The following is a 26,964-nucleotide window of genomic DNA, read 5'->3' as shown; positions in this document are numbered from 1 at the left end:
CCTTACTGCTTTTCGGTTTAAACGCCATTAAAAGATGTAAGCTGGCAATCTCATTTCTCCTAAGGGAAAGATACGTTCTGCATCCACAAAAGAACAAAAACGGACTTTGATAATCATCTTCAAAGAAAATGTTACCTTGAGATAATCACACTTGTAAGGGAAAGAGATACTTGGATACACACTTCGCTCTTTGATAAAACTTTGGAGATCTGATTTTGTAATTATTACATTTTGACTGATGTCTCGTTTAAAACATTGCATGCCTCAGGTGGTGGATTAAGAAAAAAATAATTTTGTCGGCAGACCTGCACATGACCTATGGACAGCAAAAAAGAGTAGATCTGAGTCTCGTGCCAGAAATTTGAAAAGGGTGCATTTGTGGAGCATCAGTACAAGCACAGACACCAGAACAAAGGTTTTTTTTACTGTTTGAAATTATTCCAGATTTTAAAATTAAATGCAGCAAAAGGGAGAAAAAAAATCTTAAACACTTCAAAAGATACCACATAAATTCATGCCTTATCTAACCCTGAGATAAGCAGGAAAGCCTAATTCCTCCCCTTATATCTGTTTGTCCATCTAGCATCTGAACCCGGTTTTAAAAATTGAGGTGTCCTTTACATGGGTTTGATGAATTGTCCTATGACAAAAACTTGGCATGGCTTTAAGGTACGTGAAGGTCACCACTATTTAAAGATTAGGCCACAACTGCCCACACGGAGGTATAGTAGATGTGCTAAGCTGCTGTACAGTTTTATTTTCTGAAAAACTTGCCTACTCTAACAATTGCTTTCACGATACCACGGTGCTCATGTTCTGTCTTGACAGTTGAAGGTCTGTGTTACCAACTAGCCAGAAGCCTGAAAACTTACATATCCTGCACAAAATAAAGCAGATGACAGTCATTTTCAATTAGAGCACAGAAGTGTGAAGCCCTAACACCGTTTACTATTTTTGCCACTAAGAAAATACGAATGTTACTGGGTAGTTGGGTGCCGTGCTGGGAGCCCAGAATTGTCTGCAGTAGAGGCACAGCGAGGGTACAACCTGTGTAACTGTTCCATATTTCTTTCCTGCTGCGCTTCATGCCAAACCTGAGGCTGAGAAAGTATTTCTTCCTCAACGTTACTCGGGCTCCGCTGCTGACACTGCTGAGCATATGTGCCTCTCACCACCCGTATACAATGTGCTTGGCTCGTGTCGGGCTGCCGGGTGGCTCCGGGCACATCAGTATTACTGTGATTGTTGTGGTTGTGGGTGCGTTTATAGCATATAACTGTCTGTCCGTCGAGAGTCCGTCCACCCTCTGTCTGAATCTCACCCAGACAGGGCAGGGCGTGATGAGACCCGAACTCAGGGAGGGGTGTTATTCTCTAGAGATCTGTGCTGAGAGCAATCACAGGGTGCTTGTTAGAGCTGCCTTAGCTTTGTTTAGCTCTGACCGGTGCTTTGAGCATCCATGTTTTTAACAAGTACAGTTGGATTGAAAAGGCATTTATTCACTGTCAGATACGGAACTTCGGAAGTAGGTCAGTGGCCCAATGAGATGTTTATAGGGGAAAAGACTGCAAGACCAAGGGCTTGTATTAAAATAAACCGAATATATAGTTATCACCGTTGTTTGAATTCAGTCGTTTGGTTTTATCATGCGTGCTGTTCCTATTTCCAGTGCCTTAATCTATCATAAAAATAATGGTCTGTGCCTTTATAAACTCCCCTGCTGCTCTCGAAGGATCGTAAAAGTTGTCTATCTACACAGAAATTAAAACAAGTATCTGCAAACTCCGGTTTTACTCACAGATTATTGCATGTGCTTAATTTGGATTCAAGCTCCCATACAGTGCCGTCCTTTCAGTCCGGTTTTAAAAGCAAATGAACCTATTAAAAAAAAAAAAAAAAAAAAAGTCCTGTCCTTTCGCACAGCGTGCTGGTAAAGGCTGCATTTCTGTGGGTAAGTCTGACAAGAGACCGTCTCCGGCAGCCGGCCGTGAGTGGGACTGTGCGAGGAGGCGAGCGAGCGGGGTTTCGCCTTCTCTCGGGGGAAGGTGGTGCTGCCCCAAACTTTGCCCTCGGGGCCGGGGTGGGGGGGTGGCCACCCGCGGCGGGATGGGAAGCGTGATGACTTTGGGAAGTTGGCGGAGGGCTGCGGAGAAGGAGCGCGGGAAAGGCGCAAGGAGCCGGGCAGGAAATCTGCGCGGGGGGGGGGGGCTGTGGATGCCGAAGGTTCGCGGCCGCGCTTCGCTCCGCGGACGGGGCGCGGGGGTCGGCGGCCCCCGCGCCGGGGGGTGACAGGGGCGATGGCCGCCGGTCCCCGGAGCCGCCACGGAGGTTGGGGGGGCCGCCGCGGGGTCGGGGTGGCGGCACGGAGCGGGGTCTGCGGCACCCCAATAACACACACACACAGCCCGCCACCCCCCCGCGCCCCGCTGCCGCCTCGGTCCCGGCCGCCGCCGCCGCCAACCGAGCTCGCCGGCCGCAGAGCCCAGCCCAGCCAAGCCCGGCTCAGCCGAGCCGAGCCCAGGCGGGCTGCGCCGTCCGCACAGCCCCTTGCAGCCATCCCGCCGTCCTCACGCTGCCGTACCTCGCCGGGAGCGGGGAAGGGGGGGTGCGGGGTGTGGGGGGGGTGATACCCACCGGCTCGGCGCGCTGTCTTCGCTCGGTATAATAAAGGATTGTCATTAGGTTTGCGTGTGGCATATGCCATTACCCCCACCGTAAAACTAAAATTAGCAAAATGTCAGGAATGGAAAGATTGATTCGCCCAAGATGCAATTATCATTTAAAAAGTGCTTGATTGAGGTGCTGATGTTCAGTGATTTATTCTGCATACCATATACATAATTAAAGTAGTGTAGCGGAGTAATTTATCAATCTAGTTTAGACTAGAGGGGCAAGGAAGGGAGCTGCTGCCGCTGCTGCTGCTCTATGTTTGTTTTATTAAAACGCTTTCGGGATCTGATCCCGCCCCCTTTTTGCAAGAGTGAAACTGATTATTTCTCCAGCTCGGGAGGAGAGAGTCATTCGTTTGGGATTGTGGGAGAGAGAGAGAGAGAGAGAGAAATAGAGACGCGGAGAAGGAGAAGAAAAGGGAGGAAGAGGGAGCGGAGCAGAAAAGGACACCTCATCAGGCGTGAGGTCCGAGCCCCCTCCTCGCCTCCCCCCTTCCCCTCCGCGATGTTACAAAGGCTGTGAGCTGCTCGCCTTTTCCCATTCGCCTGCTGTCACTTCCTTCCTGGACGCTTTCAGGACGAGTCCGGTTACTTTTAATCCGACCAGCAGCTCAGCCACTTTCTCCTCCTCCACGCTGCACACACGCACACACACACACACACACACACACCCCAGACATCTCCTGGCTGCTTATTGGATTGACTTTGAAGGTTGTGTGTGTGATTCAAGGAGGCTGCATGTTGAACCAGGTGGCGAATATTTAAGGCTGGAAGAAGTAAAGGGATTTTTTCTTTTTCCTGTGAAAGGAAAATATCTCAAGGACTAGTCTGATCATCCAAACAGCTAAATGTTTATAATGTAAGTATCTATGAAATTCAGCATCGGAATAAAATATAGAGGGCATGGTACAAAAAGCTCTACGTACATTTCCTACTGCATTTGAAGAATGTATCGGTCATTGTATGTGGTCTGGGATTGAGGTTGCTTGCAGACTTTCTGAGGGTATGATTGTGCAATTGCTTAAAAGTAACTTTTTAGACAAGTAACATAGTTAAATCACTGTCTAGTAAATTATTCCTGACTTGTCTCTATCAGTATGGTAAGTGATTAAACTTTGATGAAGTTAGTTTACAGCATTTGTGTGCTTGATATTGCGAAGTGTTCAAGGCTGATTTGATTTGAATAGTTCACCAAATGCTATGACCTTGTAGTGCTTGCACCCTGATTTATCAGACTAAGGAAACAATCCAGTCTGAGGGAAATGCTCTTAAACTTCATTGTATCATCGGCTCTTCAGTTCTTGAGTTTAGGTAATGCATGCTTGCAAGTGTTTAACTTTGTGCGTCTTTCATTTGAATACTTACGTTTGAGAGGGAAAGACCCCTTGCATCGACGTGGGAATTTAAGTCATGGGCTGCAAACCTCTCCTGGAATAGTGTGCTTTGGTCTGTACATGGTACTTTGAGTAATCCTTACGTTTTTTAACACAGGGCAGCAGAGCTAATCAGCATTACAAAACTAGCTGGTTTAGTTGCAGTACAGTTACTTACAGGGTAAGATAAAGTTTCATGTAAATGTGAGACTTATAAGACTATTGGTGCATTATGTAACTGTAATACTTAGCATTTCCCATAAAACTTAGTGTGACCTTCTGTCAGCCTGAATAACAAAACAGGTACAAAGACGAGCTAATAATTCCTTTTATTAAACAAACAAACAAACAAAAAAGGCAGCACAGTGCAAAACAAAACTTAATGAATCACTGTGGGAACCTCAGCATTGTCTTTTTTAGAAAAGTTCTATTTTGTTTGCAGCATGTATTTTTTGTTATTAGCAAATACCTGTACCCAGAAATTAAATACTGTAATACACAACTTAAGACTGAAGATTTAAGAGAATTAAGCAGAGAAAGTCGCTTTGCCAGTATTTTACTGGTGATGAAAAAAAGAACTGTCTTGACACAAAATGCATTTTCCTAGCATGTATCTGAGGATCAGCTTAATGGCAAATGTCCTAGTTTCATATCTTTACTTTAAAAGAACTACAAGATGGATGATAAACCAATTATATTAGATGCAGATGTGACTAGATTTCTCTTATTGGCACTTTCCTGGGTATTATGGTTGAAAGGTAAAAGATGTTTATATGGAGTATAATAACTCAGATCCCTAGAGGCTTGGCAGGGCATGGAAATATAACCACCTGTGAACCAGTTCTAACCTCTGTATTACATACATACTGATTTCCAGTTAAAACGCCCAGGCAAACAGCCACTTTGGGGATTTGTCATTTTGTGAACTGTTTTTGTTACGTGATTTTAGGTACCTCGCATGAAGTTAAAAAAACCCCTCGAGACTTTCTTACTTTATCAGTTTTATTAAAAGCCTGTTGTGTTATTATTTCTGTATTAATGCATAATTCATACCAGGTCTGACAGTGAAGTCTCTGCTCACACTTAACTCCCTTTGGAAATAATGGGAAAATTCTTTGAAGAACTTAAGAGAATGGCCCTTAGTTCAGGGTGTCTATGTTCCTTGTAGTACACATCCTTTTATTTTAAAAACTTGCTGTTTATGCATCTATCTTCACTAATATGCCCTACATAGATAGTATGAGAAGATGGGTCTGGGACCCGTATGTGAAAACCTTCTTTCTTGCAAACAGTACTTAAAGCAACTAGTCCACTGACAGCGCTGAGACTACTCGTGTGAAAATGAACAAGTCATAGGAATAATGATTTACAGGATCAGGCCCCGAGGACACCGAAACCTCCTGCCTGTCCCAATAGCTTTCTGTAGGACAGAGATGTAAAGAATGTCACTTTTGATGTCCTATAAATGGATGCAGGAATCAGATATGTCTGTATCCTCTTAAGATTACTTGGCCAAGAAAAAAGGAAATTTAGGCTTAAGAGCCTGATAGAAATTGGTACTAAGTGATGAATAGTGTGTGAGATTAAGCCGTTTAGAGTTACGTTCCTGAGCTGCTAGTTTTGGAGCGTCATAAGAAAATTCATACAAATACTTTCTCACTTTGAATTTTCTTTCAATATAGGATCAGAAAATTCTCTTTATTTTTTTATAAACACCCTTAATTTGTTTACCTGCAATGTATATTCAAAACCAGAGAGATGCCTCTCTTAAATGGTTCTGGGTTTTAAAACATCTGAAGTATTACAGACAAAGGGAAATGAAGCTTTCTGAAGCTTTTTCCAAAAGTTTACCTCTGAAAGATTTTGATAGCTCACTGTTTAGTAGATAAATGTAACTACATAGAAACTTAGAGACTGCACAGGAGTTGTGAGGAGTACTTCTGCCAACTTCATTTCTTTTAATTTTACTTTTCTCTGTAACAGGTTAATTTATTGTTCACCAGGATAGTTCAGTTCATCTTCGGAGACAGCTAAGGATATTTCTACATCTCATTGAGCAAGAAGTCGTTAATTATTAGGTGCTTGAAAGAATAAGCATTTGGGTTTTGAGATATAGACTCCGTCTTTACCTGTTGGACATTATTATTCTAAATTACATGATTATTTATCTGAAAATCAAGTAAGGTGTAGTGGTGTTCTTTTGAAAACGCTGGTTATGAAGATGAACATAAATGGTGCCGTGTAATTTCAAGGAGTTTATAGTCTCTGCTTCAGCATTTTGAAGAATAACCAAAGCAGTTGGTATTTTAAGATTTTTGAATTTTGCTGTATGATATCAGCAGAGATATTATGCTACATCCTCGTTTAGCCTCTGTAGCGACTTAGGTATAAAATACAAAAAAGCTATATATGTAATTCTGAGCAGCTAGAGCACTTCAAGCTTAAGAGTAGGGTGAGTATTCTGGTATTTGAAAAGGATGGAAATACAGCACTGCCTCTTATTTCAGAAACAAAATGGGCTTAAAAGAACTCTGGTCAGCAAACACAACTGACGGTGCAAGTGAAAAATTGAAAAATTTAATTTTTTCATTTTCTATTTTTAAAAGGAATTATTTGGGTCCTCTGACCAGCTTTAAGGTAATTTTCTCAGAACTGATGGTCAATGTTGCATGTGGACAGGTGATTAAAAGCTAGTGTCTTCAGTCCTCCACTTTAATCTCACTGTCTCATTGACTGCAGTGCAGGAGAGCTTGCCTATTCACTAGGATCTGTCATCTTTAGGAAATCAGACCAGCTTATAGAGGCGATTCACAAAACCAACAGTGACACAAAGTCTTATGTGCCTTACAAAAGAAGGATTAGGCAGTTCACATGTCATTTTGATTGGGCAGAGATAAAAGCTGATTGCTGCAGCATGGCAAGGCACACTTCAATTTCAATTGATTATTTTATGAGACAACTATAACTCTGTTGCTTAGTCATTGTTAAATGCAATTTGAAGGAAGGAAAACTCAATTTTGACATTACTGGTTTCGTATGACTATAGTTAAAGGTAGAGCCACTTGTAGCATTGTTATACAGATTTTAAGAACATTGTTTAATTCACCGCTTTTGGGAAATACATTTAAAATGTAATAGATGGTTGTCCTGGGATTCTTTAAAAACATTTATGACTAGATGATATCCTGTAATAGCAATTAAAAGTTCTTAAAAGTGCCTAGGACTATACTAAATTCACTGCACTTACCCTATTAAGAGCTTACGTGCAGAGGAGAGTGCATAAAACATGTCAGGGCTTTGCAGATTTATCAAAAAGCATGATATTGAGGACAAGTAAGTCATCTTAGTTTACCTCTGTTCTGTTACTTTTAACAATGTGTAATGATGTAAAACTATACTTTGTGTTGTGTATGTGAACATAGTAGTCTGGTTTGAAAATAGGAAATTAAATGTCCCTATATTATTAAATATGTCATTTATCAGTGAGAATAGAGTTTCAGCTATTTGCATAATTTAGTTATAATGTAAAGCCTTTAACATTTGGAAGTATGAAACTTCCAAGCTGATAACTTCTATGCTAATTTCTTACCATTTTTCAAAGGAAGAACTCTTTTTTTTTACCCAACTGATGCCTCCTAGTGTTTCACATAATAAAACACTAATGAGTCAACCATAAATGTAAACGTTCTTTTCATTGTCTGCATCTTATGTGATACATAAAATTAATATTTATGTATTTAATTTTGTGTGTGTTATTATAATCAGAGACAAAACTCCTGTAAATTCAGATGTTTCATCTTAATGGACACTGAAAGCACATTTTGATTTTCTTTCATTCTAGCTTTGCCTAGCTTATATTTTGAAAGTTTATGTTACATGTAAAATACATTTTCTTTTTCTCCTTCTGTTTCCTATGTGCATTACACTAACTTCTCAACAATGTATTGTGAGGCTCAAATGTGAATTTAAACAATTTTGGTAGGATAATGTTTTGAAAAGTAAGCCCTTGGAAACAGGCGATAAATGCAGTTATAGAAATGCTTGAAATATCCTAAAGTACCTACGGCCAAGTAAGATGAAAAAGACTAGTCTGAGACATGCTCGCTCGCTACAGTCCTTTAAGAATAGTTAAGTTACCACATTTTGCAATTGTTCCTGCTTATTTTACTGCTGTATAAGCAACAGAACTGTATTAGGGCAGTCTTCAAATGTGCAAAACATGCACCTTACACTTTTGATTGCAGATGTGAATGATCAGTACTTTTGAAAAGGAATTTTTGTGCATAACATATTGAAACAGAGCTTGGAGTGGTGAAGACTGAACTACAGTGTCCTTTTTTTTTTAGAAGTTAAGTCTGGCCATGTAACTCATGAATACCTGAAAAAGCATTCAGTTAAGTTAGATTTATATCACACAACAGTAGATTTTATTTTTTTTTTGGATGGGAGGGTGTAATTTTCAAAAAGTTAGCTAGCATCGGTGTGACAAAATACAACTTATGGGCCCCAGCTGTATATTTGAACTGTCAGGTACGGTCTTACACTGATAAAGAAGCAGCCAAGGCTGAGTGCACTTTTGCACATTTTAATGTCACACAGTTTTATGTGAAGTATGAGATCAATTTAATGATGACATTGGAAATACAGCCTGTTATTCTAAGACTTTCAAGAAAAGCAGTGGAATTCCTAGATATTTGTTCTGCTAAGGAAGTTTTAAAGATAAATAAAATGATTCTGCAATTAAAAAAATCCTAAGTTTACCGGTTAATATGGGTAATAAAAAATTGTGTCTTCTCAGTGCAGATATGGTAAATTCAGGTGCCTGCTTACAGATGAAATATTTTTTTCCTACTGAACACAGACAGTTAAACCTATACATGCAGACCTCAGTCGTGGGAATTAGTGTTTGATTTCAGAATATATAAAAAAGGCAATTTTTAAGGTTATGTTCTGCCATCAACCCTGTTAGTATCACATTTTTCTCCCATTAGTTTTAAACTGCAAAGAGACCTTTCCAAGATCTGCAATTTATTTAAGGCACTAAACATCGGATAGTATCCTGGCCTTTAAACTTCCTTGCATCTTGAAAGTATTTCAAAGTATGCAAATGGCACCCCTTGTTCAGCCAGAAAAGCTAACATGCAGAAGTGATAGAAATTTCTCATATAGTCACATTGCTGCTTCCCTTGAAAAGAGAAAGTAAATTTGCAGGAGAAGTAGAGGGAAGCACAGAGAAAAATAATCCTTAAGGCAGTTAAATTGTAGGACTATCACTCTGAAATACTGCTAAACAGAACTCCACTAAGCGTTTTTCCAGTTTGGTTGTTGTTGTTCTGGGTTTTTTTAACCAACTAAATACGTTTAGATCGCAGGGGTATGTCCTAGGAAATTCTAGAAGTACATTATCTGACTTATTTAGAACCAGGTCTGGATAAATTATCTGAGAATTGTTTATTTTAATATTGTAAGGAGTACACTCTTGTGCAAGATGGATTCAGTAATCACACCAGTGAGGTTTGTAGCCCAGGCCCCTTTTGTAATTCCCTGAACAGGTGACTTAGCAGTCACCTGCTTCAGCAGGGTAGATGTACTTATCTCTGCCTTCTGCCACCTTCCCTGACATTGGAGAGCTGCAAGTTTGAGCAGGGAGAGCTTCAAAGATCCTGGCCAGTACAGCAGGTCCTGGAAAGCAGATGCTTCTGCTGCCTCCATTTAAGTTAACCGTAAAGCAGCCCACAGATTAGGGTCGGAATGGAACAGATGGCATAAAGCTCTTCTGCCTCCTTTTCCCAGGTTATAAAGCACTGTTGGTACAAAACTTAGAATCCAACCTAACAGGTCTTCTCTGGCTCGTATCTCTTCAACTGTATAATTGATTAAGTGAAGTTTATCATGAAAATTATTATTAACCAAATGCCAGTGCAGGAATTCACCTTAGACATTACTGTCATCTATCTCTCATCCCATAATCACAAAATGTACAGTTAAGTAAAATGAATTGGAAATAACATTATTTATGTTTGCTTTTATAGATACAGGACGAATGCCATTTGTGGAACCCATGCTCAGTTAAATTTCACTATTTACTTTTAAGTAGTCAATCAATAGCCGTTAGCAAAGTATGTACAAAGGACAAGGAGGGAGGATTGTGAAATTGTTTATAAAACACATATGCAAAAGTAAACATAATGCAGAACATTGTCCACGTGAAACATTACTTTCAGTAATGTAAGTAACAAGTAACATAGTAGCTTGTGCTATTTATTTGATTTCTAGTAAATTCTTCCCCCTGCTGACAAACATATTGTGATATGACGTTATATTCAAAATAATGGTGCATTATTTTAATCAAAATAATTCAGTTATTGTTGGATCATTACAGAAATAGAAATGTTCCAGAACATATCCACCAGTGTGAGAAGCTAGACTACCGCACTTTTCATTTAAAAATTCCATATGGACTTCTCAGTGGAGATTGTTTTCAATCATTTCATTGGAGTTGGGTGGGAAAGCTGTCCCTAAAGATGAGGGGGAGGGGGGTGGGGGGGGTGGGCATGTAGAGAAACAGCAGGACACAGAGGTGCTGGGACCATCTCGTAGCACTGGCCCATGCATCCGCTTCAGCCTGGCATTTCAGCTTAAGATCTGTGCTGCCAGGAACTCCCCTCCGATTGCCAGAACCCTTGGGAATGCCTGGGCAGTTTGTAGAAAAAGTTGGGACAGTTTGAGGATATTCCGTAAAACCAGCAGGAGACAGTATGTTCTCTACGCTTATCCTCAGGCCTGCTAGATCTCTCTCTCCATCTGGGTCCTGAATGTTGCTTCTGCCTTTACTGAATACGAAAAGTGGGAGAAACAGCAAAAAAGGAGGAAGGCTTTTAGGAAGGTTAGGAAGAATGTGGCTGCGGACCATTTGGTAAGATGGTATGCAAATGGGGGAGAGTGGTCGATACACGGTAGTCGAACTAAAAACCTTGATCTTGCAGGTTTTTTCAAACAAATTTCCTGTTGAAGAGTACAGAATTTGTCTTGCTATGAATAATCCTTAATAGTTGCAGATGTAGGGCAACCGTCTTAACAAAATAATAACAATGATTGTTTGAATGTGTTCTGTACCTATAAGGAACTGATCTTTGAAGCAGTATGTTGATGAGAACCTGTTTTGCCTACAGAATCCTGGAGAAATGGTCAGTTTTTCCTTTATCTTGCTTATGTATATGAGATGCAGACAAGGAATTGACACAGCAGCAGAACAAGAAAAAATCCAGCCTATTACCTCACTGCAAGATATGAAATAAGTGTGAAACTGCACACTTACCAAACTTCTACATGACACATTTTTTATGTCAGAATACTGAGCCAGGGAATGCATCCTTGCAGTGGCATACAAAAAGTACCACTTTATCCAAAACACACATACATAAATTTTAGAAATCAGAAATATGACCATAAGTGTTAGTAAGAGCCTATGGACTGGTACGCTCATTTAAAACTAAACAGGATGAAGCAAAATTTCATTAATTTTCTTGGGAGCATGCATTAAAAAAATATAACCCAGTCCTGTTGGATTACTAGTACTCTTGTTTATGTGACGTGTTGTTAGCAATTGAAAATAATTTAAAATTACATTTTTAAATGTGTATTAATTGGAAAAAAATATTCCAGTTTTTTCTCAAAAGGAAACATGATAGAATGATTGGCAAGCTACCTAATTAAAGCAGAACTGCCCATAATTACATGTACAGAAAGGGAGGATGCCTGCCTATATGCTTGGTAGGTTGGAATCTGCATATCTTCACTGGAATAACAATAGGATCTGGCATTTCTGCTTTATTGTTGATGCTGCAATAAAAAATATTATGCACATGACAGAAACAGAAAAATATTCTATATTCTATAATATTCTTGGCATACAAGTTAAAAATTGGACTAATATTTTTGTGGGTTTTCCAAAACTTAATAGAGCAGAATGAGAATTTATCTTCAGTACAAGTTCCACTACTTAAATCCCCATCCAGAACATTACATTTAGTTCAATTATGCTTCCAGTAGATATTGTCACAAGTTCAGTATTACATTCTGTGGTGATCAGCAGAATAGTCATCTTGAAGGCATCCATACTGAGCGCTTTCTTTTCTGGAATTCCATGTTTTTAGAAGAATTTGTCAGGGATAAGATACAGTGGTGATAAATATAATGCAAATCCTTATGACAGATACAAAGAAAGCAATAGAAGTGGTGGTTTCGCATGGTGTTTTAATGCTATTAGGATTTTTTTCTTTTTCCCTGCTGCTAATCCTGTAGAAAAATCCTTAATTGGGAGCACAAGGATTTCTCAATGGAGGGAAAGTGTGTTCTTTATTTAACTTTTTTTTTTTCCCCCCCGTTTTTTTTGTCACTTAATAACAATATGAAGCAATACCTGATGCAGCAAAGAGGCATGACACAGAAGAAAGCATTCTGGTCTGTTTTGAAGAGCAGTTCTTGTCATGTATCTGGACAAGTGGTGATTTTCTGGTGCTGCCTTCTGTTACAAGTTGCTAAATGTCATCTCTAAAGCAGTAGCACTATGTTCTACCACATTTGTCTGTAGAAGATTAGAGGCAAACCTGTCGTGAGACCATCACTACTCTGACTACCCCAAACAGGACATGGAATAGCACTTCTACAGATTTCTGATAAAAAGTAATTTTGAGGAGGGTCAGGAAGAAAGTATTTGTTCTCTCCTTTCACTCTACTGTTTTCCAGATGTGATCGGAAAGAGGAAGCTGTTCCAGTAATGGATTAGAAGGTTGCTCTGTGAATTAAACATCATCCTAAAAATACAGCTTCCAAGTTTGATAAATATAAGTTCAAAATACAATGTAGGTATATCAAAAAGACCGCTTTAAAATCACAAGGAATCTACAGACGTATCATTTTGTGGGATTCTCCTACTGATACTTGTGAAAAAAAGAATCATCAGCATTCTGTTTTCATATGTTGGTCGAAATTCTAATCTTAAATGCAGAGCAGTTAAGTAAATACTATTGTTTCTCTACACAGAGCACATTTTGAATATATCGTGATCTAAACTAGATCTCTTAAGCTTAAAATACAGATTTTCCATTGAAAAAGTGTACCTGCAGCACATTCAGTTCCAAAGCGTGCTCCAAATTTTAAACAAGTTCCCTGAATATAATAATCTCCAGCGCCACCTGCAACCGATCAGTGACAATTTCCAAGAAGATCAGGTAGTGCAATCCTGCAATATGAATTCCAAAACTTAAAGGGGAAATTTTAAAAATATATTGTATATCTAAAAAGATGCATGAACTTTATTTGAGGCAACAGATGCATGTAAAAAAGTCTGCAAATGAAGTGCAGAAGCTGCAGAACACTCCGATGCATATAGTATAAGAAGGGGACCCAGAACCCTTAAATATAATTTTAAATGCAGCTGCAAACTTTTTTTATTTTTGGTGCAAGTCTGTTATGCAATGTCTCAGTTCTCCAAGGGCAAAACACAGATGAAAATTGGCAACTTTACTGAGATACTGTAAAAGCTAAAATCTATTCACCATGCCAGGATGTATCCACATAATTAGAAAGGACATAGGGCAACGTGAAAAAGAGGATTTTAAGTTCTACTTTGCTGTGTCCTGTTGTCTATTGGAATTCACATCCCCAGATTAAGTCTATAAATTCTTTATAAGCACTGGTTTAACTTTTATAGCAGAAATTCAGGATTTGAGAAACTTGATTTGAAATACTTCCTACCCTTAATTTAGAGCAGTTCACAGAAAAGACTGTTCTCTCTTTCTGGAAAGGGCCTTAATCAGTTGGCTACAGAATATTCTGGGAGAAAGCTACTCTTGGTTTCCAACTGTGAGGCCATCCCATTTGTGTATAGATAATCAAATATTCACCAAATGAAGGGCTATAATTGAGTAATGTTTCACTGGAATGCCATAGTTCCTTACCTATTGAGTTGGCCTCTTGTGCTCTTTTATCTCTCTTACTCAAAAAATACAAGCCTTTCTGTGTTTCTAGCCTGTAATATAGCTTAAAACTAGCTTAACCAACTCCATGCCATCTTTCCTATTGTGTTGACTGAAAAATTGGATTTGGCTTTATAAAATGTATAAGAAGAAAGTGCCTTTTGATTTATCTTTACAAGTGTATTAATGTGTGAAACTAGACCTTTTATAAATACCTCTGTCAGCCTTTTGTAATTTTTAGTGGCCTCATTCTTTCGTTTGAGTTTGTTGCTTGAATTGAGACATGCTATGCCTAGCAAAGCTCTGAAATCTAGGATGGGAGTTAGAAAGGCGAAGACGTGTTTGAATACGAGGACAACAAGCGTGCTGCAAATGAGTAATGGATTGGTTATAGGCTGGTTGTGACAGGAAGTAAAGCTTCAGGGTGTGATGAATTGCTCAGGCTACCTGAGAGTGTTTAATAAACCTTTATGAGAACAAATAGTTCAAAAATAGCCATTATGTGCATGTTCTCAGTCATCTTCAGTCGAGCTTGGGTGGTCCTTTAGGAAAGACCTTGTGGCCTAGCATGCATGCCTCTTGAGCCAGTTTCTTGTACAGTTAATGTGTCTGTTGAATATGTGGGTGTGAATCCAAACCTGATTTCCTGACCACATTATTATGCTTGAATTAATGAAGAAGAATAACAGCTCTGGTTAAAATGTTGTGCCGATATTCAGCCTTGACTAGTATTTATCCAAGAGCTTGAAACAGTTTATAAGTTGTAAAAATGTGCTGCTTTTTTTCTTTTGACTATAACTGGGAGATTCTGATTTGACAAATACTAAGAGAACTTACATCCACTGATATTAATATGCTTATTTAACAGTATTTCATATGTGAGTATATGAAGCTATGTCCTTTGCTCGTGTATTCTAGCATAACTCCACTGACTTGATGACCTACTAAAAACTGCTTTATATACAGAATTATCATTCATGCTGTTAATTAACATCCACCTCTTTTTCTCAGTTCCACTCTGACTCTTTTTCCAGACTCATTAGAAACAAAGGTACCATTTGAATAGAACATTTCAAAAGAAGATCTCCTTATCTTCTCTTCCGGACCACACTGGGAAGAATATGTAGAGATCTACCACTTCTTTGATCAAGAACATTATAAGCAGACTTAAGCAGTTTTCAAAGTCCCTCTTGGAGGGTTAAAGTCTGTACATGTGCGGCTGTCATTCACACATCCTGAAATGAAATGGAACATGAAGGTGCATTATACGCTGCTCTAGAGCTTTTCTCAGACTAGGCGAGTATATGTCAGCTTCTGTCTGCTGGATGTTAATTGTACTATGTAATGATATATATGATCTTTATAAACAACAAATTATTCCATTTTACTAATGTGATTCTGAACTACCGTGATGGTCACTGCATGTGGAATACATAACAGGCTGAGACCGCTGGCCTCATGAGGCTTCCAGATGCTCTAAATAGATTACTTGAGCTGCTCGGACCATTAGGTGCTATACTAATCTTTACTCAGCTGGCAGTCACATCTTATTCCTGATATGTAAGGCAAACAGTGCGTAAAACATCAGAGCAAAATTCATAAAACTTTCTATGTTCTTGTAAGCAGAACGCTGTTTTCTTAAAAAAAATATAATAATAATAATAATAATAATAATAATAATAATAATAAAGCGCCCTTCCATGTCTGTTTCGTGCATCTTTAAGTGATTAATCAAAAAGGACACAATGTAAGTTACTTTGCACCTAAACTAAAGATTTCTTTTAGAGACTCAGCAGAATTTCTGATTTCATTCCTGAGCATAAGCATGCAGTTCTGCTGCCATGATGAGACAATATCTGGGAGTGCTTTTTCACTATTTGTGAAGATTAGGTTCTCCTTTTATATGAGAATACACAGCTACCACTGTTTGTGGCAGCGATTCTGTGCTGAAGAGTGTAACTCGCTGATCATTTTTAGAGCCATCTTGGGCTCTCAGTCCATATATTCAACAGTAAAACAAAGATACAAACAGCAATAGCAAAACTGACTCAGTCACCATTTGTGCTAATTTGTCAGGCTCACTAGTCCTGTAATGCTGGAGTACTAGCAGGTTACTTGTTTAATGTCCGTTTTAGGTAGAACATTATTTTTGTCTGAAGGCCCAGCTAAGCACAGGAAGTGTATTCTAGAGTTTAGGATGGTAGCCTGTGTTCGGGCAGTGTGAATTTAACTCTTTCTTCCAGAACCTATTTCATATGACTGTGAGGATTTCACTTTGTTGGTGCATCAATTCCCTGTCTGTAGAACGAGGATGGTATTTCCCTGAGGCGAATTCTGTGGGACCCAGACACTGTGGGAATGGTGGCCATATGAGTACCATAGGGAATAAACAAGACAATGTAGACCATAAATATGTAGTTCCTTTTGGAAAATTGCAGTCTAAAGCAAAGCATACAGTCCTCAACAGACTCTTAGATAACTTCACTTTTGTTAGAGAGCCATTTTAATTAAAGTTTAGAACTTTCTGCTTCTTTCTGTCCATTTTGCTTCTACTTCTTTAGTTGTTGTGCCAAGGTATCCATGTGTGTTTCTTCCACTGTCATCTGGCTCATTCCCAGCAGATGCACACAATCTGTTTTGCTGTCACTGACAGGGCTCAGTTTATGGAAAGAATGTGACAGAACATGCTGCTGTAGTCACTTATACAGGATTCTCTTTTCTAAAGAGTAACTGAGAATAAATTCGTTCTTTTTAAATTTTTTATATATTTTTCAGACATAAGGTTTTATCCAGGCTACTCTGCATCAGGTTAAACAGGGTATTTGTTTAACTCCTTAGCTTTCCTTTTAATTTCTTGTTCGTAAAATACACATTTCCTAATAATGTGTACAAGAAAACATCACAATACGTTGACAGACCTCAAGTGGTGGCAGCTATCCTGACCATTCTGGAATAAGTGTAATATTCCCAACTCTTTTGTAGAAAATATTGTGATATTTCTTTTACATTTTATATTCCAATTATAAATATTGCAGATAATCCAAAAATGTGGAGTCTTAAGCATCCTGCATGCCCATGAAGCATACAAATGGCTGTGTAAGGGGTTATATGTCCCTTTTAGAGCAAAGTAGTTGTCCAATTAAGAGACTTGAGTAGATACAAGCAAAAAAATGAAATTTAACTATTTTAGACTTTGTTGCCTACGGAAGAAAAAGACTTTAAACCTTAACGTTACCCCTTACTGTTGTGTTGTGGTAACAACTACAGGTCCTAACAGAGATTAGGGCCTGTAGTGCATGATGCTGTGCAAACACGTAGCAACAGACAGCCGCTACCTCGAGGCATCAACATGAACAAAGAGGGTAAACAGAGGAAGAAGGAAAAGAAATGCAGATAATTTTACTATTAAGAGTGTTCTGCAGTTTTTCTCAGTTCTCAGTAAGAAGAGCTGGTGTGTTAATTAAACTTTATGGTAGGTGTCTAACCAGCATAATGCTGTTTATGAGGTGGTGGGGTGTTGCCATTATGTCCTTGCCAGAAGGAAATTAATTAACAGATCAAATTTGGTAAATGTAACTTTGAGTTACTTCTTTGCTCCTTTCTACTTCTATCGCAATGCGGACAGGGATGACAATAGCAAATTCCACACTGGGCTACTAAGGTTACAGCCTAAGCCGTTAAAAAACTGTTAACATTAAAAATGTATGTGCACACTAGATGTTTATTAAAGAACAGAATTTGTTTTACAAGCTAATGTTGATTGTAATCCTATTATTTTCATCCTTAATGATTTAACTTCTGTCTTCGTACATTGTTCAGAGGGGTTGATGCCTCTAGGTTCTTTTTTATCTATAGCTAAAAAAAAAAAAATAAAAATCTTCAACAGCAGAAATCTCCATTAATTCCCAAAATCAAAAAATAATTTAATGAGCTTAGTGACTTGGCTGCATGTGAACTAGCTGCATATATACATTAACATAAATTAAATATATTTAAAGAAATTTGTTCTGTATTTTTTAAGGATGTGTTTTAAAACACTATTTCATTTTGTGGAGTGCCTTTATATACTTAAAACTGAATTAATATTTTTGTAGCTCAAATAATCACAGATTTTATGTTATTGATAGGGTATATATATCTGTTGAAAAGGCTATCTAGAAATATGCTACAGTGGTAGACTGCCATGTTAGCTAGGCTTGTGGTTTTTCTGTAAAATCACTTCCTATGATCATGTACATATATTTATACATATGTACATATATATATATATATATATCTGTGTGCTTTATATACAAATATATATGGTTTCAAACTATGCTTGCATGCCTCTGGGTATGCCTTACACTGTAAATAAAACTGTCAAAATGTCTCTTCACAGTTAGACCTCATAAAAATAATCAGTCCATAAACACGTGGTGCTCTTTATTCACATATATACAGTTACTATATAAAATGAAAGTCTTTCTCCTGTTGTTCTAGACTTACAGTCCTTCTATATTATGGGTTAGAAATGTAGTATTTTTTAGTGGGTTTTTGTATGTACTTTTATATATGGTTGTGCATGCAGGTACGGGAATGATATATATAAGCATCACAAACATAATTTTTTCTCGATTTTATAGACAGGTTGGCTTAGAAGATGACCATAACCTCTAGTTTCCATTACTAGATTTTTAATATTATTTTTTGCTACAAGATAGATCTTTCTAGGGTTACTGCAAATAATACTGACTTCTTTAATTAGTCTTAAAATTATTTTTTGGGAGAATCGTTAATATGTGTATCTCTAAGAGAAAAATATTTTCAGTTTATAAGTTATCACACATAATGTAAAGATAAGGATAAGAGGAATAGTGTCCTCAAATTATTTCTTTTGCTACCTCTCTGCCTTGATCGTTAGGCTCAGTTCAACTCCAGAAATATTGCTACCACTTAACTATTGCACTTTTAAGACCACAATTACAACAGGACCAGCACACCTATTAGTAAATCAGGCAGCGAGAAGTGAATGGAGTAATTTAATAAATTTCTAAAAGGGTAGGTTTAATATCCTGATACATGTCACAACAATTGATACTTCCACAAAGTGTCATGAAAGAGGCCAAAGACCAAATGAAAGACTGTGGAGTATAACACCTTCTCGTTATGTCAACCTGTATTTATCTTGATTTTTTTAATGCAGTTTCTTTTAAACTTAAGCATATTAATTATACTTCCTTTGTAAAGAAACAACCTGTCAACTGAGCTTCAGTTCAAAATAGCAATATATTGCTTTTAGATCCAAATGCTAAGCACAAGAATATCAAATCTGTTTGCCTGGTACTTGGAACCTGGTATAGTAAAAAAGATGAAATTTATACACATCCAGATTGGACAGATCAGATGATAAATTCCAAAGCTGAAGACTTATTAACTAGAACTCTGTTCCGTAAGTTTACCAGTTTCAGAGTCTGTTTCAGACATCAGTGCTGATCTTAGCTGTAGATATATCACAAGTGAGAAGATGTAAAATCAAGATATTTTTTTTTTCATTTTATACATAGCTGATAACTTCCATCTGAAAAAAATCTATAAGTAAAGCTGATCAAGTGATTAGCAGAAAAAACAATAGGTTGCTTTTACGTAGTGCTGCATTTAGTATACACAGAGTAGGGCACTTAGCTTTGTATTCCCCTTACTTTCATGTCTGTTGAATAGGGACTAGTACTTTCCCAGTAATGTTTCAGGAATAAATATTGGTAGTTGCTTAAGTGATAGTGTGAAGATATCTGTGTATCTTCAAATAAATAATATATAGAATTGTTCAGAAGGTCCTGTGTATTTTTGCATTTTATTCTTTCTAGCAGTGTTAACAGTAACTTAAAACACTAGAATATCTCATGAAAGGGATTAATTAGTTTGGTATATGATTATACACTGGAAAATTAAGGTAAAATCAGTACTAAAATTTTCTTGCTGTTCACAAGGTGGAACAGTGCGGGCTTTTTCACTTGAAAATACTTTCTAGTGCCTTGCCAGTAGCCAGGTTCCGATGGGGAAAGCACCCTCCGTAATGGTATGAAGCGTATTTTTTCCCTGTATCAGCCTAGATGTGGACCGTTCAGAAGCAGAGACAACATATTTTTGTGATGTGGGCTGGCCCCAGAAATGTATTATTCATAGAGCAGGGCTCTTCACCAGTAATAACAGCTTGGATTTCTTGGGCTAGTACTGCCCCTAGTGAAAGCACTGTTTGTTTGGGGAATTTTTTCTTTTTAAAAATATACTTATCCTTTTTTATCTGTTTGCCCCAGGATGCGGGACTAACACATTACTCAAGAAGAAACTATACTTATCCACAATCTAAGAGAGAAGGGAACTGTCTGGTTGGAGTCAGAGTTGACCACTGACTCCTAAACAGCACACAGATTTGGCTGTGGTATGCAGTCATGCTCCACCTGCATAAATCTTATAAGTACAAGTTGCATGTATTTATACAGTGCAGGAGATACCTTACAAATGATTCATTTTTAATCCAATCACTATATTCAACAAACAAAAACGTCAGTAATCAAGTCTATGGTCAATTCTGTTATGACTTTCCATTTCTGTTACAATTTGTCCTTGGCAAAAAATACAGACGGTGCTTTAACTATGAATTTATTATTTTGAAGAAAAATACTGTATTTTTTAATGTACTTTTTTCACAGTATTCAGAAGAATTAACCATGTTAACTGTGTTAAGATGGCTGAGGCTGGAGCAGCCCTTTGGTAGTAGAGCTTCTAAGTTATCTTGAAAACAGCTCAACTGACAAAGCTATCTAATACCATATTAACTTTTTTTTTTTTTTAATTGGCACTGTTATTAAGCTTTCAAATACACTGTCTCAATAACTGTTCCAATTTTTCATTTCTGTTAGCTAAAAAATGTGAAAATAAGAACAGACAGATAGCTTTGTTGTTTCCAAAGTCTTATAATTCTGTTTGAGTTTGTTTGAAAACTTATCTGTTAAAATATGAAATGTAAGCAGCTGAAAATATAATGTGCATTATAGCTGTCTGATTGTGCAGATTCCTACTGTATAGAAAACGTCCATTTGATGGGGTAAAATTAAACCTCTCTCCTCAGTATTTTGTATTAGCATTAGCCGCATAAATTGCAATCTGTCATACAAATTTACTTTGTTTATCTTTCCGTGACAAGGCAGCGGTAGGAGATAGAACTCCTATTCCAAAAAAAATGTAAGTGCAAGAAAGCTCTTATTCAAATGGTCAGTTAAATAATTTGCATTCCAATTAAAGTCATACCTAGACCAGACCTATTGGGCAACTCAAGCACTGAAGGATCTTGCCGTTACAGTGAACAAGAAGAGCCAGGGCATTTCTGGAGCTGAGAAGAGAAACAGTTCCTTACAAGAAGGTAAAGCAGATGTTTAAAAAACATTTCAGCTTATCTCTTGGCAACAAGATCACCTTCAAATCTAAAATATTTGCTTAATTTTATGGCACATATCCATATAGGGTATCCAAGACAGAGAGTTTTTCTTCCCTTATGCACAGAGCACACCTCCTATAAAGAGAAGCTGGCTCGTGGTCAAAAAGATTATATTGCTATATTTTTAAAAAAAAAAAAAAAAAAAGAAAAAAGGAAAGCGGCAGGCTGATCTCTCAGTCTGTATCATCAAAAAGATTTTGTCCACTACTGCTTTCAGTCAGAAGTGCTGCACACAGTAGCTTCTCAGTAAATCAGGAAACGGCTACGTCTGTAGCTATTTCAGCATTACATTAACCTAATGTTTTCCTTCCCTAAATACCCACTGTTACATAATGCTACTGCAAAATATTTTCACAAAACAGAAAAATACTCAGATTGTTTAAACAAACTTATCTGAGTGATCCCTTCCTTTAAGCAGAAAGCCCTGGTGACAGTTGAAGGTCTTTTTCTGAGTGATTAGAATTTGCCTAGTTTTGGTTTCTCTGCCTACCTTGCTTAATAAAAAAAAAAAAAACATGTAAGCAGATTTGTACAGTTTCTATTCTGAATTGTTAGAATGTGAGAAGACATTCTGTGAAAGCAATTTGTCCTCCTAAATTGGACTGATGGTACAGGCAGTTGCACTGTTATCACGGAAACCTGTGTTACTATCTCCTTAAGCTTCTCGCCCCTTTTACTGAGGTCTTGTTAGCTCAAGAGAAATCTTTTCCACATCAGAATATTCACCAAACACGTTCCATCAATTTCCTGACATCCTGAAGTGCCAAATTTTCCCTATGAAGTAAGAAACATTACAGAAAATGTTCGATACAGAAACCTCAGACCAGAATGTTTCTTCCTGTCTGCATGAAGCCACGCTAAAGATCCATGTCATGAAAGTGTAATTTTGAAGCTTTTATGTACGAAGCTACTCTGGATGAGGTTTTGGGGACACACGTAATCTGGGTGAATTTTGTGGTCGTGTTCAGATAAAGCACCAAATCTTTAGTAGAGGGCCTGAATTCTTTTCCCAACTGCTTCTGTAGACCTGCTGCGTAACTCAAAAGAAGTCCGTTTGAAAATTCCTCCTTTTGCTGTAAAACTTCACTCGTTACTGTAAGTCAGAAGTGAAAAGCGGGGAGGGAAAACTTTATTTTATTATATACATTATTTTATAATCAGTATACTATTTTCAGAAGCTTCTGAAAAAATAACACTTGTCATTTGAGAGCTGCAGCTGTTAGTCTGTTGAGACATAGAGGGGATGGGGCATATATTGAATTATTCATGAAGGCTACTGCTATAGTTGACAGAAGTTCATCAGCTAATTCCCCCACTCCATTCTGAACTTTCTTTCAAACTCGGTCAGGCTGTAGGGCTACAAGCTGTTACTTTTAATAATCATGCTACTAGAAGTTTCCTATACTGTATACATCACATAAGCTTTATCTTTTAAGAAAGTTATTTATTGTTCATTGGGGGCCAATAAGTTCTTAATTTTGAATGCTTTAATTCACAGATAATATGAATAATTTTACATGCTCTCAAGATGTAACTGTTACATAAATGGATTAGAAAATGTATGTAATGGTGGTTTATTACCTTAATTCAATTTGATGAACCAAAAAAACCCTGGACATTTTAATTGCATACATATTTAATATTTTCATGATTTAAGAACACAAGGAGGTTTTGTGTGCTATTACTTCCAATACATTTTTCAGTTGATAGGCCAATTCAACATGCACAAATGTAAGGAAATCTTAGTTTGCACAAGCATGGGAAGATCAATTACTTTATATTCCAAATGCTAAACCGCATGCCTGCCATTAGCCAACTATTTTGCTGTGCAGACTATCAGATTAATGAGAAAAATACTTTATGATTCTTCAAAGCAGTGCTGAAGCGCAAGGTTAGTTTGGCAGACACCAGAATCATGTCATGAGGTGCGTGGGTACCGCAGGAATGCTAAATATCAAAAATTTTGTCCCAGTTTGAGCGATAAGGAGCTGTGTGCCTCTCACTCCAGGGATTCCACAAGTGTAGCTCTGTTTTCACGCAGTCAGTATTGCCAGCTACCTCTGCCTCAGCCACAGCGAAAGCACAAATCTTACCAGTGTGTATTTGTTATCTTCGGGAGACTGCTCTCTCTTTCTACATGTCACTACAGACTGATTTGGGGGATTCGAGTGCAGTAGGAAATTGTAGTGAAAATTCTGATGTCCAGTTCATTCCCTTCTCCTCTGTGGAGATTTCTGCAGTGAATGAGATTGAAAAATGTCTTTTTAGTGGTGTGCTTGATGCAGACAGTGCCCTTATTTATCCCGTGATGACCTCATAGCAGCAGCACATGCCCTCTTGATGGAGAGGATTATTGTAATTCCCTCCTAGAAAGGCTTCCAGCAGCTCAGCTCTGTCACTTGCAGCCTGTTCAGAATGCAGTGACACACTCCCGTCCTGTCTTGAGCAAATATGATCATCCCCCTTGTACCTTAACTCATTTACTTTGTCTGCTGTGAAGTAGTTGTTTGATTTTAAAGTTTGCTCTCTTAGTTTTCAAATCCTTAATGGTTTAGATCCTGGCTATTTTCAAGAACTCCTCCACAAATATCATCTTGACAGATATCACCACCCCCATAGCACATTTTAGGAATCTCAGCATCACATCTTAGGTTGGCAAGTTATGTCCTTTGCTGTGATAGGCCTTCAGTTAAGGAACTCCCCCAGGAAATCTGTCTTGAACCATATATCCTTATCAGAAAACATTAAAATTAAATTTACATTTTTGGCTACTTATTTTTTCTCCACTATTATTTTTCAGCATAATTCCCATTAAGATCATATTTATTGTGGTTGCTCTCGATAATTCTTGTTGGAATTGTTATTTCAGATTTTCTTATTTTCTTAATTGTAGAGTAACCAAAGCATGTTAGTGGTGTAGTTATTGACAGTCCCTTCTTCATGATGAGTTTCATGCTGCATGGTAGGGGCACAATCTTTTCCATGCTAACATACACATTTTGTCAATATAATTGCTTACTAAATAGGGATATATGGGCTATTATTACACTTAATATGTATATTTTGAAAGTGTTTGAGTCTTTATTGCTCTTTCTTAGAAGGAATTATTCCTTTCTTGTTCTCCTTGTGCAATCTTAAGTCACCAGACTTCAGCTGTACAAAGCTTCAGGTGGAAAGGAATCCTCTTCTTTATTTGTTTGTCTTGCTGTCTGTTTGTACTTCTATTGTAGTCCCTGTAATTACGTTGAGATGTCTATAGCTATGTTTATATGGTTCATAAATTTCTCCGTTGGTGATAAAGCAAGCCTATATTTGAAAAAGCTTCGACTAGATACCACATGTTGATGGTTTCAGTGAGGTCAGATGGATCCTACACTTGTGGGCATTCATAAAGTACTTTGTGCAATACATAAGGCCTTTTTTTTCAGGGCCATGTCTGCATTTTCAGTCTAATAATTAACTGGATTTTTCACGCCTGAATTCAGTTGTGGAATCAGTTGGGGCGTCATCTACCAAATCACTTTAAGTACTGTTCCATGCCCTGATAGTACCACCTTTCACCCGAATGCAGTGCCTGTATTTAAATGCACACAACTTGTATCCACCAAAGGTTTATGAATAGCATCCAGGATTTGCTTTTGCATCTCTAATGTACTCATTGATTTCAGATACTCATCGGCTTGCTTCGCTCATTGGGATGCCGTAACAATGCCTTTGATTTCATTCATATTAACCGTTACATATGTACTTAATTTTAGGTACATGAACAGCTCTGCAGCCTTCAGTGAACTAGTCGAGTGTTTCAAATTAGGTATATACATTTGTGTTTGTCGGTTTGGGGCTACAAGCCATAGTACTGCAAAGACTTACACATTTGTTCAAGTTTACTATTTTTGGATGTTGCACCAGTGTCACAATTATTTTCGCCAACTAAAATGTCACCCATTAAGCCTTCACTTGACTGGTTGGTGTGATGGTGTGCTTGTAAATTTTTTTAAATCCTCTGCATTTTGAAGTAGTCTGTGGATGCTAGTTACTTAAATAGTAATTAAAATAGTGATTAAAATGATCAGAATTCAGAACATAGAATTCAGAACATTTTCTAGACTGTATGTATTGTTACAAAGTGAAAGATACTCTTAAGGAAAAAAAAAAAAGTTGGTGTTTTTTTCTTAAATCAAATTTTACAAATTAATTATTTCTGGAAAAAAAAAAAGGAGGAAATGGAGGAAGTTGACATACCTGAAGCTAGCTTAATTATATTTAGATCTTTCTAAATTCAAAATTTAACTTTAGTGCAAACTCCTTATTCTGCTAGGTCAGCTAAATAGATGATTTTTTAACATGTGTTTCTGTCTTTTTATTTTTAGTAGTCTTCTGATAGATTATAGTCAGTGAGAACAGCAAGGAACTTCTTAGCCCGAATTCTTGAACAATCCAAAACTATTGCATATTTTTATTAAGATGGGAATTTACAAATCCTCATTACTGAATAGTCTTTAGGGTAACTTACTCTTAATCATTAGGCCTTGAACCACAATCCCAGCAGAATGTGGTGTTTTTAATAGCACTGGTTCCTATGAGCAAATTTTATTGTGGCATCGTGGAATACCATGCATTCTTTTGCTTTATGATTTATTCTCCCTAGATACAAAACTGTAAAAGAGATGTGTTAATCTATTTTTATTCAAAGTACAGAAATAGCTCTGTTACAGTTCAGAGATTGAATAACCAATATGAACATACTACTTGTTCTTAGTCATGCTATACCTGATGCTCCCAGTAAGAATATTGATCAATTACAGGTAGAGATATGCAGCACATTTTACAGATCATTGCTAAATAATACATTCTTCTGTTTCAGACTGTTTACCCAAAACACTGTTGTAAATCAAAAGCATAAAATTGCTACATTAAATAATAGATAATGTGCTTCAGTGCTGGTTGCAAATACATACTAGAGAAGTACTCACAGTGAGCTCACTCAAAATTCTCCTTAAAGAATGACAATATTTTATGTGATTTTTCCCTCCTGATTGGATACTTAGGACACTATTCTTCAGGGATTTATGCCCTACATATGTCTGAATTTATACAACTAAAAAAGAAGTGTGTCAGAATGCAACATTTATCTCTAAATTGATGGAAACAGCTATTCACATACCTGTTTCTCAGCATGCAATTAGAAACTGGCTGTTATGCAGTGCAGAAATGAGAACTGAGGCAACTTAGCTTGTTTGTCTGGCACTTACCAGTCCACAGCTGATAACCCAGGCTGACCCTGACCCTGGCGTCATTGCACAAGTAATCTTTGTGTGAGGATGAACTGTTCTTGAACAATCTCTCTAATATATTAGACACAAAAACCTTTCCCCTTAACAGAGGAATGCATATTTTCTTTTTCCTTCTTATCTTGAACAAAAGTATTTAAACAGGCTGCTGCCCAGGACCTTCAATTCTCTGTTTCT

General features: G+C 37.6%; 1 protein-coding gene across 10 annotated transcripts in view; it reads left to right on the top strand.

Annotated features, from left to right (window-relative positions):
- Nucleotides 1–3,045: 3,045 nt before the first annotated feature.
- Nucleotides 3,046–26,964, top strand: part of MEF2C (myocyte enhancer factor 2C) — a 126,976-nt gene continuing 103,057 nt past the window's right edge. For 6 of the 10 annotated variants that reach the window (XM_074932688.1, XM_074932694.1, XM_074932691.1 and 3 more), the window contains exon 1: nucleotides 3,046–3,528. The gene's annotated coding sequence lies outside the window, so the exon portion shown is untranslated. The remainder of the gene's footprint in view (nucleotides 3,529–26,964) is intronic. The other 4 variants (XM_074932693.1, XM_074932689.1, XM_074932692.1 and 1 more) reach the window with 1 other exon arrangement.

Source organism: Athene noctua, chromosome Z (genome assembly GCF_965140245.1).
Source record: "Athene noctua chromosome Z, bAthNoc1.hap1.1, whole genome shotgun sequence".
Lineage (NCBI taxonomy): Eukaryota > Metazoa > Chordata > Aves > Strigiformes > Strigidae > Athene > Athene noctua.
The sequence above is the reverse complement of the archived record's forward strand: the minus strand, read 5'-3'. Positions and strand labels throughout refer to the sequence as shown.